Here is a 15,927-nt window from a genome sequence, read left to right on the forward strand (position 1 = left end):
TGAACATAATTTATAATATCACTCCGGTGAAAAGGGACGTCTTGAGAGACGCTTGCAAAAATCGTTCATCGGACACCTTCGACATAACCCGTCACGGTGTCTTAAAAACCGACGTTATTTGTGCATTCTTTACGCCTCCTTTCTTGGTCACACTCGAATATTAAAAGTAGAGTTAGAAAGAAACGAATGTTAGGCCATTACGGCTCAAAGTCTCTATAATGCATAAGAAAAAAAAACACTCGAATATGAATTCGAATATTGACTTTACTTTCGTCAACAATCTGGGCAACTTAAAACAAGCAAAGTTTTTGTTTGTAGCCAATTGTAAAGTTTACTGACTCCACAGCTTTGTTCAGCCCAAAAATAAGCTTGATTGACCGAAGACAGTTATAATACTTAATAGCAAATGAAAGAAGATATATGAAAACATCGCCGCTGATTGCGATAAACAATTCTCACAACAAGGTTGGTACCGGCATAGAGTTGTAATCGATTAATATTCCATAACAATATTACTATTACTCCAATGGTGCTATGTGAGGGCATTAAAATAAAAAATCCATCAATAGTTTGAATATTCATAAATTTTATGAAACACGTTTTTCCATCAACTGGTCTGTCATCGCCACAAACATCCCAAACTATTGGAGCTACCGTAACTGAAGGCTTAAGGCTTAAGGTTGGTCATTCGAACAACCCTGTTCGATTGCCGAGAAAACATCATTCGCATTCGAATTTACAGTTTCAACTATCTATACAGAAATTCGAATTGCTAACTAGAGAATACTGATGCTGATGCTTATTTATGTGTTTGTAGAGAAGTTGAAAAAGTTTGGGCAATCGTCTTGATTTGCTGGGTGCTACGTTCTACTGATGCTGATTCTTTCTATTGAATTATTTACTGTACTGTAGTGTACTGTGTATTTGAGTCTTTCGGTTGCTTCATTGTTACTTTATTTCACTATACGTTCATTCTTTGCATATTTTTTGCGCAGTGCTGCGAACGCAGCTATTAGTCATCAATTCTGTGAGATTCGTGGCGATGCGTACATTGCCCGTGTCAGTGTCCTTATTTCTATTTATAGCCAAACTGATTTTTCAGCTACTGTTAAACGATCAGACTTCACCAGCGGTGCATGTAAGTGCGGCTCTTCACCTGCATCGGTTTCAAGCATCCTTCTTGACATGACATTCCGAGACGTTCCTAAATTGCGAATGGATCTTTTTTGAGAAGGAACAAAAAGAAGTAGCGATGCGATGAAATGACGACACTTTCTGCACTAATCTCCGCTACACCCGTTTGAGATTACCAAAAAAAACGTTTCACTAGACATCGAAGTGCATCGGTGCAAAGTAGAGTGTAGGTATGAGGTAACGGTTTAATGCTGTTTTTCACGCACCCGACGAGAGTCGAGTTCAATGATAAGCTACGATTTTGAGAACGTGTCTTTATTATTACACATTATGTAGGCACATTATGTTATCTTAGAAGAACGGACCGGAAAAATTAAAGGTGTTTCTTTTTTAAAAAAAATATATTGTGGGTATCGTTGAATAGGCTTAATCAAAACAAACAGTCCACACTCAATTGCTCCATCAGTTAGGTCCACCTATGACACGATGAATCCGTACACAGCAAATGAACCGAAAGTATCAGTGTAGACCGGAAATGCTGTAGTCTAGGGATCGTGTTTTTGCAAACATTTCCAGAGTTCTTCACAATCTCTCTTCGAATATGTGCCACATTTCATTCAATTGACAAAAACATGTTTTTTCTGAGTTGATCAGGCGATAAAATACATGAATGCTGCTACATGACAACATCATTGTTCGATCGACTTAAGGGAAGTTCGATGGACTAGACACGAAAACAAATTGGCACATACATAACGCCGATGTACAAGTATCTAGATCACGTTCATCAAATCGCTAACGTGAAGAAAATAAATATAAGAGTTTTCTTTCCAAGATTGAACTATTTGATACACTGGGTGAGACTATGGCATACCGGCCATCTTACATTCGACCACCTTACTTTCGTCCATCTAGTGTTTGAATTTCGAAGATGGGGCGCAAAATATCGATTGTGACTGTCGATGTATGGCACTTACGACCGTCCTAAATCAAATTCCGTCCAAAGTTTCAATTTCGCCGAAGAACTAATCAGCCAACATTTCTCGGTAGCATACAGCACCGACAGTTACGGCTTGTTCAACACTTTCGCAGAAAAATGAGCCGATGATGCCGCCAGACCAAAAACGGCAACAACAGTCACTAGTTGCAGAAAATACGAAAATTCTACTTATTAACTTAACCAGCGAGGTGGAAATGAGCTTTTCAAATTTCGTACAGTTTGAGTTCATCAGACTCATCACTTTGGAAATAGGTTTTAATTATTTCCCAATTCGTCCCATTTGAGAATGGCAAATGTTTACAATTTCCTGAATGAAGTTTGATGTTTTCAAAGTCAAGTAATCGGTAGTTTACAATCAAAACACTCAATGGGTTCAAACTCGAGGTGGATTGTCATTAAGCAAAGGTTGTTACGTTTCACGATCGACACGATGCACAAATAGAACTCCGAAATATTGTTTGTCATTAGTTCAAAGGTTTTGTGATAAAAGTTTATTAATAAAGGACACCAGGTAAAAATATGGTGTAATCAAAAGAGGTGCACGGAATACACAATAGAGAGGTTGGTTTTAGCATCTTCAGCCGTCTTTTTGTCTTATTTTTAACAACTGTGGTCGTAAAGGCGAAAAATTGAATAATTAAACACAATCATCCTTTTTCAATTCAATTCAACACAATTCCGACTTTACGCCAAGCTAAAAACTTTCTATTTAGAAAGAACCTTCATCTTTGAACCTACATATTAATGTTCCTGTTCCTCTCCTATTAATGACATTCTCGAATAAAACTACAAAATGACGGTTGGTGGTACGGGTGGAATCAAACCCTTGACTTGTGAATGATACTTTGAGATTCACCTTGTAAAATAACTTACGTAGAAATGTAAAAACATAGACTTAAGTAACAACAACCTACTGAATATAAAAGGTCTGTGAATGTTATACAAAGATATATTGACAAAGAAAATTTTAACGTAATACAATGGAATCATATTCTTCAAAAGTTCATAACATCGACGAACTTTACGATGTTAACAGGAAATCCCGATTCATTGAGCATCCAGTAACCTTATTTTAAATAACATGCTAGTGGTTTGCTCTTTTCATGATTATATTACGTGTAGAAAAATTAAAGGAATATCAAAACAATAAACAATTTACCAAGAACAAACTGATAGTGTCGAAAGAAGTTTCTTTGCCTTTGGCAGAACCTTCTAGTCAATCAATACTCGAACGCCATAGATGCTCATTGTTGAGTAGATTCTTGGTATCATGAAACCCCTAATTTTACCGCCCAAAGCACAATTGGTGTCGTGTTTCGTTTGAACCAGTAAATAAGGATGAGCTACTTGATACTACTTTCTCTGCTACTCTGCTACCCACAGAGCATTAACAAAATGGTCGAAAACATTTTTCATCGCATTCGTTTGCAGTTTGTTGTTCGAATTTTGATCAAGTTTGCTGCTTTTGCCATCAGTTCCGAAGATATTGCCTTCTCAGCAATATTTGTCCGTACAAAAACTAAACGCACACCATTAACCTAGCAACTGCTACAGACCGTGATTAGCCTCTTCGGCGAAATATTTTGGGGTTTTCGACGAAGGAGTTTCGAGTTAGAGAGTAGAGTGTGGGATGCGTATTCCGGGCCGAAAGTTGAGACGAAAAAAAAAAGAACGGAAAACATGGTATTACATTACTATGACGGCCTTTCGGATTACACTCGTCGCCACAGCAGTTTTGAGCATTAAGCAAAATGCAAATCTGGAATATAGATGATACGCGATTGAAGTATGCACACAAGATAGGTATTCTTATTATCACAGAAATACTAACAGCATGGTGTAAAAAAGCAGGAGTAATTAAAATTTCTACTATATATAACATTTGCTTTTGCATCCACAATAGAGACATGTAGCTGTAAATTAAGTTTGTACAGTATCTTCATTAATCACACCAAGCCATTGAGATCTCACAACAATCCTACAACTATGCAACGATTGTCAAAAGGCATTGCAAAACTGTGACAAGTTTTCGTTAAATTAAACATTAACATTATATGCTGCAATTTATAAAATGCTTAGGAACATTTGTAATGTGATTTGGCAGCGCAGTTTGAGGTTTTGTTTGTTTTTGAATTTTAAACAGATACAACTGATGATAATACTCGTGTACGGTTCTTCAAACCTTTCATACCCTTCATTAATAAGAAGAGAAATCTCAAGGACCTAAACGCCCGACAAAAGTACAGAAATCTCCATGTAATCACATTATAATCCTGAACATTTTTCTTGTAATCTCTCCCCTGGAGAAAAGGGCCTATGTCTTACATCATTTTTTTCATTAAAAATGTAACATTGTTATAATTTGAATAGCACGAAAAATTACGAAGCCTAGAACCAATTTTTCGTAATACTGCGCACACATTAAACAATCCAGAACTAATGTACCTGCGGATAATTCACATTTAGGAAACTCTCCTAGAACCCATCGTCAATTGACTTACCGGTGTTACAACGACGCGACATTCTTCTGATAAGTGGTGAATAATCCTTGGTTTTCTGCCTCAGGCTCGATGATGCGAATAATCCTTTCAGATTGTATGCTTGTTTCTGCTACCTGACTCCCAAACGAATTGTTTTCTCATTAGAAACAAACATAGTTTTCTTTCAATCAGTGGCATAAACATTGAACGGAGTGGTCACTCCTAGCCTGAGAAGCAAACATTCGACAACAATGCATAGAAGCAGTGGAAGATGATATTTTTTCCAAACGCCACAGCTACGACTTGATTCACAACACGCCGGACGAACGATATGATCCGGTTCAAACATTTTCGTGAACACAACACTCATTCTGGGTTGGATTTTTTAAACGATATCATCACGATTAACAATAATAGTGATACACGGAAATACAACATACTGAAAATCGATTAAATGTGCTGCACTTGACACATCACCACACAGCAGAGCCGTTTCACTTTTTTGAGAGACGTGCAGCCGTAATTGAAGTTACGACTTCTTCTTTCCTTGTTAGCAGGAAAATGAATTGATTTTATTGGATTTATCGATGGATTTTCCAGTTTCACTTTGGGAGATTTCCCCACTCCTCCCGATTAGGAACATTTACACCGGATAGAAAATACAAAATACACTTACACTTTGCGCTGACTGCATGATTTGTTTTTTCGATTGCAGTGTTTCAACCTTATTTTTCCTGTGCGACACTTGATTAGGAAAATTCATATACTCGAACAAAAACTCGCGTGTCCCAACTTCCAAATTCGAATTTTCAGTGGAAAAGCTGCACACGAAAAATCCCGATCGAACCTACGAAAATCCCGAGAGCGGATTGTGAGAGAGAGAGAGAAACGCTTCTCTGTACTTCCTGACAAATTCCTGACTTTCGAACCTGACTTCACTGCCTGCGCCTGTCTCGCACTCGCTCCCTCTCTCTCACACAAACTCAACGCGAACAAAACCGATTTCATCCGAAGCGTGCCGAGCGAAACAGCTGTTCGCCCTCGGCTTCTGACTAGGTTGTTCAAAGAGTGTTGCGGTTCGATAAAAACGGTACTGAAACGGTAATTGTACATTGCTTACATTGTATCATCTATTAATTTTTACTAATTATAAAATCACGGTCTATGCTGTAGACTTTAGTTTTTTATAATTGACTTTATTTTCTACTACTGCAATAAAAATATGTACTTTAGTTTTAGTGTAGTTTGCTTTTTTATTCAAAATAAATCTTGCAAAATCAGATTCAGATAGCAAAACTAGTTGTATTATGTATTCTTATGTAACATGAACCTATAATTATTTTCAGATGCGTAATTGTGAACGAAAACTGTTTCAACCATTTCCACAACCAACGGACTCTATTCGACCTGCCAAAATAGTAATCAACTAATTACTATGGCTGAATAGGTCAATCGGGACAGGAAGATTGACTTAAAATGATTCCGCTGATTTTCCTCTATTTCTCATACTACGGACGGTGTATAGAAAGGCAGCAAGACTCGGGTGGTAAAATTGATTGACTTTACTCAAGATTTTTTGCATCAATACAACCCAGCGTACAAATGAAAGATTGCAGCCGGTCATGGCGTAATAAAATAAATATTTTGCATTACGTTTCGGATATCCCTCGGTCATCTAAAAGACAACATTCGCCAAATTGGAATTGTTATTGTGTTGATGAATGCGAATTGCAAAAACTAAAAAGAGGAAAAGTAAACCTAAAGTTCAAACATATGACAACTAAAATGAAGCCACTATTTACATCCTTCTATAAAGTGTCCTTAACCCAATATAGGTTTTTGCCCATGAAATACGGCACCCCTTTTAAACTATACCATCGCAGGGTCCATTATCTACACGAGTACAATAACGGGTACCCTTGCCTATCATCGTGATTGTTTTTTTTGCTGCAGCCAAAAGGCTGTCGGTTTGTCCTATTTCAGCCATAACTTTATTTTTTCATGTCTAACCCTTAATGTATGGTTCGCAACGTATATACTCCAAATAGCGTTATCGTAGTCACCATAATTCTTAATCCAGTATTTGTCAGCATAGCACAAATTACGTCTCTTTTGGAAGCGATTTTTTTCATTTTATCGCCAAATTAACTATTTTTCTACCAAATCAGAAAACCTTCCAAAACTGGAAGCAGTAGTGACAAGTATTATATTGCTTGAGCCTTGAGATTGTCTGACACTATCACTATCTCACCATGGCACTCCTTAAACCACACTGTTATTGCAGAAGCTTTAAAGATTAACTAGAAATATTCATAATTGAAGCAAGCAACCTCATCGATTTCCTGTGTTGTTTCAAATAATCTTTCCTAAAAGTTAAATAAATCACAAACTATTTCTTTACAAATCATTATTAAACTTTTATGTTATCCGAAACTGATCACTTATTTTTAAAACACTTTCATCGTGATTGTTTAATTTGCAACATCACTGACAAAATTAATAGTTTGTGTAAAAAGTTTATTTCCGATTTTTGGCTTATTTCCCATACCAAATGTTTTGAAAATATGTTTATCACAGCACTACAGTTCCTTTGATTCGCACTACAGAGCTGCTATCACGTATGCGCGTTTACCTCATGTAAATTGGAAAACTACTCCATTAAAATTATGTTTTGTCGATATCATAGATTCATGTGAATCTAGAACGGAACTTGGCTGTGTCTGTGACTGGGATTTTTGGTGCGTTTGCCGTTTCCGTTGTTATGCGTTTACGGGGCAATTGGAATGTTGCAGGTAGAAGTTATGACGAAGGCCGCACAGTCTAGAGATCCATTTTGAAAGAAAACGAAAGCGACGGAATCCCCTTAGTGAAAAGTGCGAACGACAAGGGCCAATACTTCGAGCTCAGACCTTTGTTGACTATAGCAGCCCTTTGTCGGTGTGCACTTCAGTTCTTCAATCACACGATTTTTTTTATGTTGGCCTTTGTGGACTTTTCAAAAGCCGAAGGGACACGTTTTCCACAGTTTGACGGTCGCTGGAATTGTAAAAATATTCCGCGCTACCTGAAGTCTAGTGCTGCACAGCTGGTCGAATATTGGGGATTTAATGACGCTGTCCGGTTGTTTGGTTTTATGACGAAGAATTATTATTTCTATTTCATTCCTTTGAATACCTCTGGCCGCTTGGAACATCTTGAAACAGATTTTTTCACGAAGGATTAGGACGATGAACGAGTGGTAAAGGTTACACATAGATTAGATCTAATAAATTATTTATTATTAACACCATATTTCGGCCGTATTTTATGTGTATGAAACTGAAGGACTAGAATGTGTGAATTCTTAGTCGAGTTATCAGAACGATTACCAAAGATTCTTACTGCTACAGCTACATTTTCATCTGCAATCGAGAAAACATACGTTAACACAATATACATTGCAGAAGATTTTTCAAACATTTTAGTGAATAACATTTTTTAGAGCATAGCGTAATCAGCACACAATGCTGGCGCTGGCAAAAGCAATGTTTTACTCAACTTTATTTCACGTTCATAGAAGTGAAGCCAAAACTTTGTTATAAGATAATTGATAAATGCACTGAAAGAAGCAGCCTTGAAACGTGTTACCAGCTGTTAATAAGAACAACATTGGCAGACGCCACTCGAAATATCTTCCGAGCGTGCAGTGAGACTCATCAATTTCAACGACTCGGAGTACTTCGTTTTCGGTCCCCTTGTCAACTGCTTGACATTAAAAATTATGCCATGTTTATGTTGACGAGAGCATGCTCTTCCATTTGTTTAAAGTGTTTTTGTTTTCGGCTCTTCGCAACAACATTAGTTTCGTGGTGTGGCTCCTCACTTTTAATAGAAACCAACGCGCAGCCCCACTTTAGCCTGGACAAACCCTTGGGATTAAGCTATTTAGCTCGTTAATTTATGTTGGTTTTCTCGAAATCGATAAGCTCTTCAGCGCGAGCCCAGGACAGGGGATAAATGGTTGAAGCTTTCGTGACCGGCTCGACGACCTAAAGACTTCTGTTTGATGTCATACATCACTGCAACATCTAACAGGTTCAACAAGATTTAGTGAGAACGTAAACGGTGCTACTGTGTCAAATCTTAGGGCATCGAGATGACTGTGAATGAAGGAAATGCTACGTTAACGCCCACCATTAGTGTTCAGGATAGTTAGTGAATAAAGTTGAAGGCAAATCTTCCTGTTACTGATTTATGAAGATTGATTTCTTAGCTTAATCAAAAAATTTAAAAAAAAACGAAAACTACCTGTTAGCCTACTTTGTAAACATTCGAACTATAATAGTAATAGCGATTTCCATTTCGGTTAGTGTAACTGAGTTCAACGGTGATGTCTGCGACTAATTTTAGTTTAATTTTCTTAGGGAAACAAAGTCACCGAAGGTTTCTTTTCCTTCGACTTGTGTTACACTGGGACCTTAATTAATCAAAAGCTGTCGTACACATTAACGTGAATTTCCTATTCCGTCAATCAGAGAAACCTACTGTTTGTAAAATTTATCGAGATTTTCACTAGGTTTGGTTGAAGAATTTAATATATTTAGTTTGGAATTTAAAATATAGGTTTCGTTATGGAATATAGAATTCTATTAATTTTTGGGATGAAATATTTATGGAAAATATGCAACTAGCTATAGATATTTTCCAACCATTTATAGCGATAGATATTTTCCATTTCCATAACACTTTGTAATCCAATGGATTGATAATTGCTCGACAAGGACCCCTTGGACCCCTTCGTAAAAGTTGTATGCCGTGTTTATGGCTAAAATCTTGTCCCGCGACTACAAACAGCTGACTGGTCCAACTTATTAGTCAGGCGTCGGTATCATCCAAGAATGGTACATTCTAAATATATGTACACAACCCGCGGAACGATCGTGTTTGTGACGACATGTTGCGTGTTCACGGCAGCACGGCCTTTTCTATGTGCGGTTCGTCCCCAAGCGTAGATCAGTTCTTCCTTCCGCGTTCAGTTACCAATTTTTCTTGTTATGTTCTTCGCCATGATAGTTGACTTTCGGGTAGCGAAAGATAGAAGTCACTTGGAAAGTGTAAAACATCATGGGGTGCAGCTGTGGCATTCTATTACTATTAGAATTGGTTAAGTGGTCGAAGAAATTAAGCCCTCGTTACTTGACATTCACCATCCATTGTATTCCAATGTTTTGATAAATTCTATTTAAACGAAAAGACCACCCATGGCACAAATCTATATTGCTGTTTGGAAAACCACAGTATACTAGTTCGACGACGCTTCAATTTTAACACAGATATAACTCATTTTGGAATATACCCTTTCTAGTTTTGGGGAAAAACTAGGCTAGGAAAATTTAATGCATTTCTTGCAATATTGTAACCACGAAATACTTGTGGATTGTAGAAATAATTCTGATTGCTTCAATATTTGGATGGATATGATATTTTCAATATGGAGTAACGAGTGGGGACCATTATTTTTCTCCAGTACTTTACAAAAACGTGATTTTACTAGGGCTCTGCAATACACCCGTTTTGTCGAAAGAAATAACAGGAGTCAACGTTTGCCGATAGTCTGTGAAATGGCAGTAAAGCGCGTGGAAATGTAGGAACGATTCAAATGTCAATATCTGGTTTAGGACACTATATATGGTATTTCTACACTATAGTAATATTGTACAATCATATAGATTTCAACGCATTGACACATAACAAAACATATTAGAGTAATAAGATTATGTTACATTATGATTATGTTATGTTAAACTTTACAGTTTTGCTTGAAGCATTCATGCTTCGATTATGTGCGTTTCTGTGAGGTGATCCGACGAAACCCAAAAAGTGTAGATTTCCATAAAACAAACAATGTCAGGTGCTTGTAAACGTTTCTAATGAACTTCAATCCATCAAATAAAAACAAACTCCACTGGAACACACAACGGCCAAGAATGTGTTCCACGCACTGGAACAATGTGCAAAAGATTGAATAATATGCCGGTTTCACAGAAGGGACATATCCACTTACAGCAGAAATATATTATTAATCGTTTCAACAGCATGAAACCGCTTCCGATGCTCAATCGCAAACAATAGCCACTCATTAACGATTAGCAATAACCAGGCTATTACGAATCGAACAATTTTTGAAGTGAATTTCGTCTTTTCCGTTCTCCATTTATTCTCCCTCTAGAATAATAGAAGGGCAGCTTACGCAGGTGACTGTTGCAACAAACCATGCACGTGCGCATGTTGAGCGCAAAATAAAATATTGGCGGTGGTGGCGATCTGGCGGTGGTAAATCAAATCCGATTTGCTGCAAGGACCTGAGCTAATGTATGTAACGGTTTTGTAATAACGTTTATTTTCCCATCATCGAATAGCAGAGTTCTCTGGCCTGAGTAAAGTGTGGAGGTCCCTGAAATCGGTAGAGAGCAAATGACTGAACTGTATTTTGCAGATTTTTTCCCTCGCTGCTGAATCGTATGGAACATTCGAAACTTGAAGAGTGATCTTGAATATTAAACAAAAACGCTAGAGTTCAAACGTAAATTAGCCAGCACGAGAGGGAGATAAACAATTCCAACAATCCTTCAGTGCCAAACACAGTTTTGGTTACTTCTGTTAATAGAACTCTTGGTTCTTGGAGAACCCTCAAGTTGAGAAATGAGAAATTTCGAAAAATCTGAATAAGAATATAACAAGGATAGGAAAACAACAAAGAAAGAGGAATTATGAACTATGTTCAGCTTTAATAGACAAGAAACTGAAGCTATTTTAGAATAAATAGTGTTCAACTAAATAACTAAAAGAATTATGTTGACCAATATGATATGATATGTGTGTGGTGATATGATATGATATGAAATGTCATTTATCATTTTTGATATGATATGACATTTTTTTAACGTTCTTTTCCATTCGTTTATAAATTACACGCGTTTCCTTTTTTTGTTAACGGTAGCTTCAAAAACTACGCCTGAGCATTAATCATATTTGCAGTAAACTCCCATATAAATTCAGCAAATGAGCTGTTCCCATACCTGGACAAAATATCATTATAGATATATCATCAAAATATATCATGGTCCTCTCACCTCAGATACCTGGGGCTACTACTGGACAATAAACATAACCACCGTCCACACCTAGAAATGTTACATAAAAAAGTAGATCAAACTGCTATACCCATAATCAACAGAAAATCAAAACTAATATATAAAACAATTTTCCTCCCTCTCTTAACCTATGCCTCTTCTCTGTGGTCGCATTGCTCCAAAACTAACTTCCAATCAACACAAATCAGACTGAATAAAATTCTCAAAATGATCCTCAATTTACACTGAAGAACACCAACTAATCTCGTCCTAAGCCTCGCTGGCACGCAAAGACTATCGTTTGAAATTAACAAACCAAAAGAAGGCCTAATCAATAGATACAATAATTCTATCCACCCTACAATACAAGGCCTAATTATCTGAACTTTTTAAAGTTAACTAGTTGTAAAATGTTTTTAGTTATTAGTTATAAGTATGATAAAATGACTCAATGCCACGTGGCACAACATGTAATTTAAATAGATTTTAATCGAAATATTTTCATTTCAATCATTTTGATACCTTAGAATTATTAAATAGCTGCAATTCCAATGTGGAATATCTCTGTACTCTTATGTAACCAAGCATTTATGTATAATAAAGATCCAAAAAATCCTTTAAAAAAATATATTTGCAGTAAACTAAACACTGCGCATTAAATAAAATTATAGGACATCACAGGAGATAAAAAAATTTCACAAATTTCTGGGTGTCAAAATATACTTCGCAAATATTATCCTACCTTTAGCGACTTAGTTGGTGTGTGTGTGTGTGTGTTATTCGCAACAATAGAAAAACATATCCTTCTACAAACTCCAGAAAAGCCGGCCATAAAACCTTGTACCTGGCTATCCTTTTTGCGATGGCCTGCGGGGTGCCTCTTCAGAACAGCAGTGTATGACCATGACATGTTTTTTGTTTCATGCTGTATCGATTTTTTCTCAAACTTTTAGAATATTGTTGTTGATGAGCCAGTGTATATTATTATTCCTGGCAAAAACTCGAAAGATTCTGCATTACGAACAGGGTACCGTGTCTTTGTCTATGTGGGTAAAGAGATATCCTGCGGTGACGACTTTTTTTTCAGAATATCCAGTATTTGAGGGGATGTGATGTTGCTAGTGTTATGTTTTCTCAAAAGCAGCCTTCCCATTATTGTCAATAACTCTGCTTTGCGCACACGGCATGGTTTGGGAGCAACCCAAATTGTTTAATTATCCTGCTGTCACACGCTGGAAGATTTTCTTGTTTGAAGTGTAATGGAATTTGTGTGGCACATTCTACTTGTTTTGCAGTTGAACTCTCAGTATGTTAGCTGTAAATTCTGGAATTATAATGAAAAACTTTTAGTGTAAAGATCGATAAAACGAACAACAGTTTTACCAAGGCCGTAAAAGCATGGAGCAACATGATGTTGAATCCATTTTGAACTTCCTTATGATATTATTTTATATTATTTTATGAATCCTATTAGGATTCGAATGAACTGTCAGATATAGCATAATTTTCATTCTGAGCACAACTTTTTTTAACTACTTGTAATTAAAGTAAATAGAGTTTCTAGCAAGTAAAGTGCCGCAGGCGAGCACGTGAAAAGCAGAATAACAAATCTAATGGCAAAAGTTCCTCATACCAAAAACCCACGTCCTGCTGTTCGTCATTATGATCAGGTAGGGTAAATTGAAACAACCTCGCTAGCGCTGGTGGAATAGTTTTATGTGTCGTGACGTACAACCTCAAAAGTAAGCAGTGTTATCCCGATTTTGGTTCGTAAATCCCCGGCCGGCCAAGGGTTCAACAAAGTTCTGTAGAGCGCTTCCTTGCGTCATCACTGATCACTGACTGAAAATGCGTAATTCGATGTCAGCTCTGTCCATTCCACACAGCTTCAATGGAGTATAACGATTACATTAAATATGGCGCGTGCATTGCCTATATAACATAAAAAAGAACCCTCATTACGCACCCTGGTGTGACAATCATCACAAGTTGCTCCACAGGAACGAGAGAGACGTGCGCGAGAGAATATTAAAACTAATGACAACATTTATTTAAAAAAAAGTTTCTTTGCCAATAAATCGTTTTATCCCTCTCCAGATAGCAACCCCAGGTGTAGTTTTTTTCGCTTCGGATACCAATTGATTGCACTTATTCCCCTACTTGTGAATGGAAATTAATGGCTCAGTGAAAGTTTAGGACACAGTTGGGAAACTGCTCATTACTAGCCCGAGGGATTTTCATTTGTATCATCTCACTCCGACAAGGGCATTATTCTGTTTTCATAGCTTAACATGTGTCGTTGCAATTAACCAACTATATCGTTACAAAGAGTCGATACAGCAAAGATCCGTTTACGTTTTTAGCGTAAACTTTTCCACTGTAATCAAGCATCGCGCTCTCCATTCTCTTAAGCTTTCACCATAGAGTATACAGTAATTGTGAACTATAATCAAAACATAATAAAAAACTAAAAACAAATAAATATAAATATTTAGAATACGTTCTATATGCGTGATATTTCATGATGAGATTAAATGGAGATTGTACATGTTTATCTCTATTGCATGGAAAATAAAATACAAAAAATGGAAAGATCAAAATAGTCTAGTATTTTGGTCAGCTTTACTTTACATGCTTCTATTCTATTAGTTATCAGTCAAGCACATAGTATTCATTAGCTCCATTGCTGTCAACCCTTTTAACCTTCGAAACTATAAGACCAAATTTATCACTTTAATTTCTTCGTACAACCGTTTCATTACAATTTAAGAAAAAACGGTCCCAGCCAGATAACACACTTCTGATTTCGGCAGTTTGCTAGTTTCTTTTTCTGCTCCCGAAGAAACCCAAAACCTTATTTATTGCAATTACGTTGCTAATCTAAATCAAACGAAACATCAGAAGCCCTTCCCCGGCACAGTAACCAATATTTCGACGTTCGAATGGAAATAAATTGATTCTGAGCGAACGTGCACCAGCTGTGTCAAAAAAGGTTGCCCGACATTTATATTTCCCATTCCTAGCTTATGCTTGTTCCTGTTTCAGTTAAACACTTGGGGCCAGCAGTTTGGGGGACCAGTATGCTCCTTAGTGGTGGGCTGAGTTTCTGGTTGTGCTCCACGTTTTCTCTAATCGGCGGTGATAAACGTGATTTTCATCACAAGTGACCAACTGCGTGTGACGCATACGTGGGAGCACCTTTGCTGTTGAGATCGAGCATCTGTGTCTTAAAACTTCCTTAACAATCCTTTATTTGTAAAGAAAGAATGATAAAGGGCACACATGACCAGGAAACGTTTGTGTGTTGAAAAGCTAAGGCTATCATTTCCGACTTTATCGTTCAATAGCGTTACATAAATCATCGTCGCACAGGCTGCAGACGTGTTTGAACTCTGCACCTTTTCACAGTGGCGCAAACCGTTTATTTGACGATATTTTTCTTCCTTACCATCGTGATCAAAGAACAAAGTACACAACACGTATGGCCAAAAGGAAAGATACTTGAGCAATGAGCAATAAAATGAACCAGAACGACCCCCAAAATTGTAGTTTTAAGCAGAAATATATTTTAGCTTAAAAAATACAGAACAAGCACTGAAATGGTCCGAAAGGCCAGAAAAATCGTTGAAATGTGAAGAATTAAATATTTATCATAGTTGATCAGTTGAATGAATGAATGTTTTTCGCTATATTATGTATGACGATCGGTGCATTTATGAAAGATTGGAGCGCTTTGTTGCAACATAGATGCACTTAATTGCAATGGTAGCAACTGCGAACAAAAGATTTTAAAAATTTTAAAAAAGAACAAATTTACAGCTAGTTTCCCACACCGGTATGACAGCGGATCACTTATTCTAACATTGTACGAGGGTTGAAACTAGGTTCATGGAACGTAGGTACTCTGAGAATCAGCTCGATGAAACTCTAGCGCACGCTAGAAATGGACCTCGTGGCACTACAACAATTGCGCTGGCTAGACAGCCGTGCGCAGAACCGGCATAGTAGCAACTACTACATCTACTATAGCTGCCACGATCGTGAACACTTTCTCGGAACCAACTTCAGCGTAGCTCCGCAATAACTTTAGAGAAGACGGAATGTGCTTCGATGAAGGTTCTTCTCAATACTACGAAACCTGATGCAGTGTTTTATTATTCAATAATTTCATTCATGAAACTACTTGGTGGTTCATGTTTAT

Source organism: Anopheles bellator, chromosome 2 (assembly GCF_943735745.2).
Source record: "Anopheles bellator chromosome 2, idAnoBellAS_SP24_06.2, whole genome shotgun sequence".
Classification (NCBI taxonomy): domain Eukaryota; kingdom Metazoa; phylum Arthropoda; class Insecta; order Diptera; family Culicidae; genus Anopheles; species Anopheles bellator.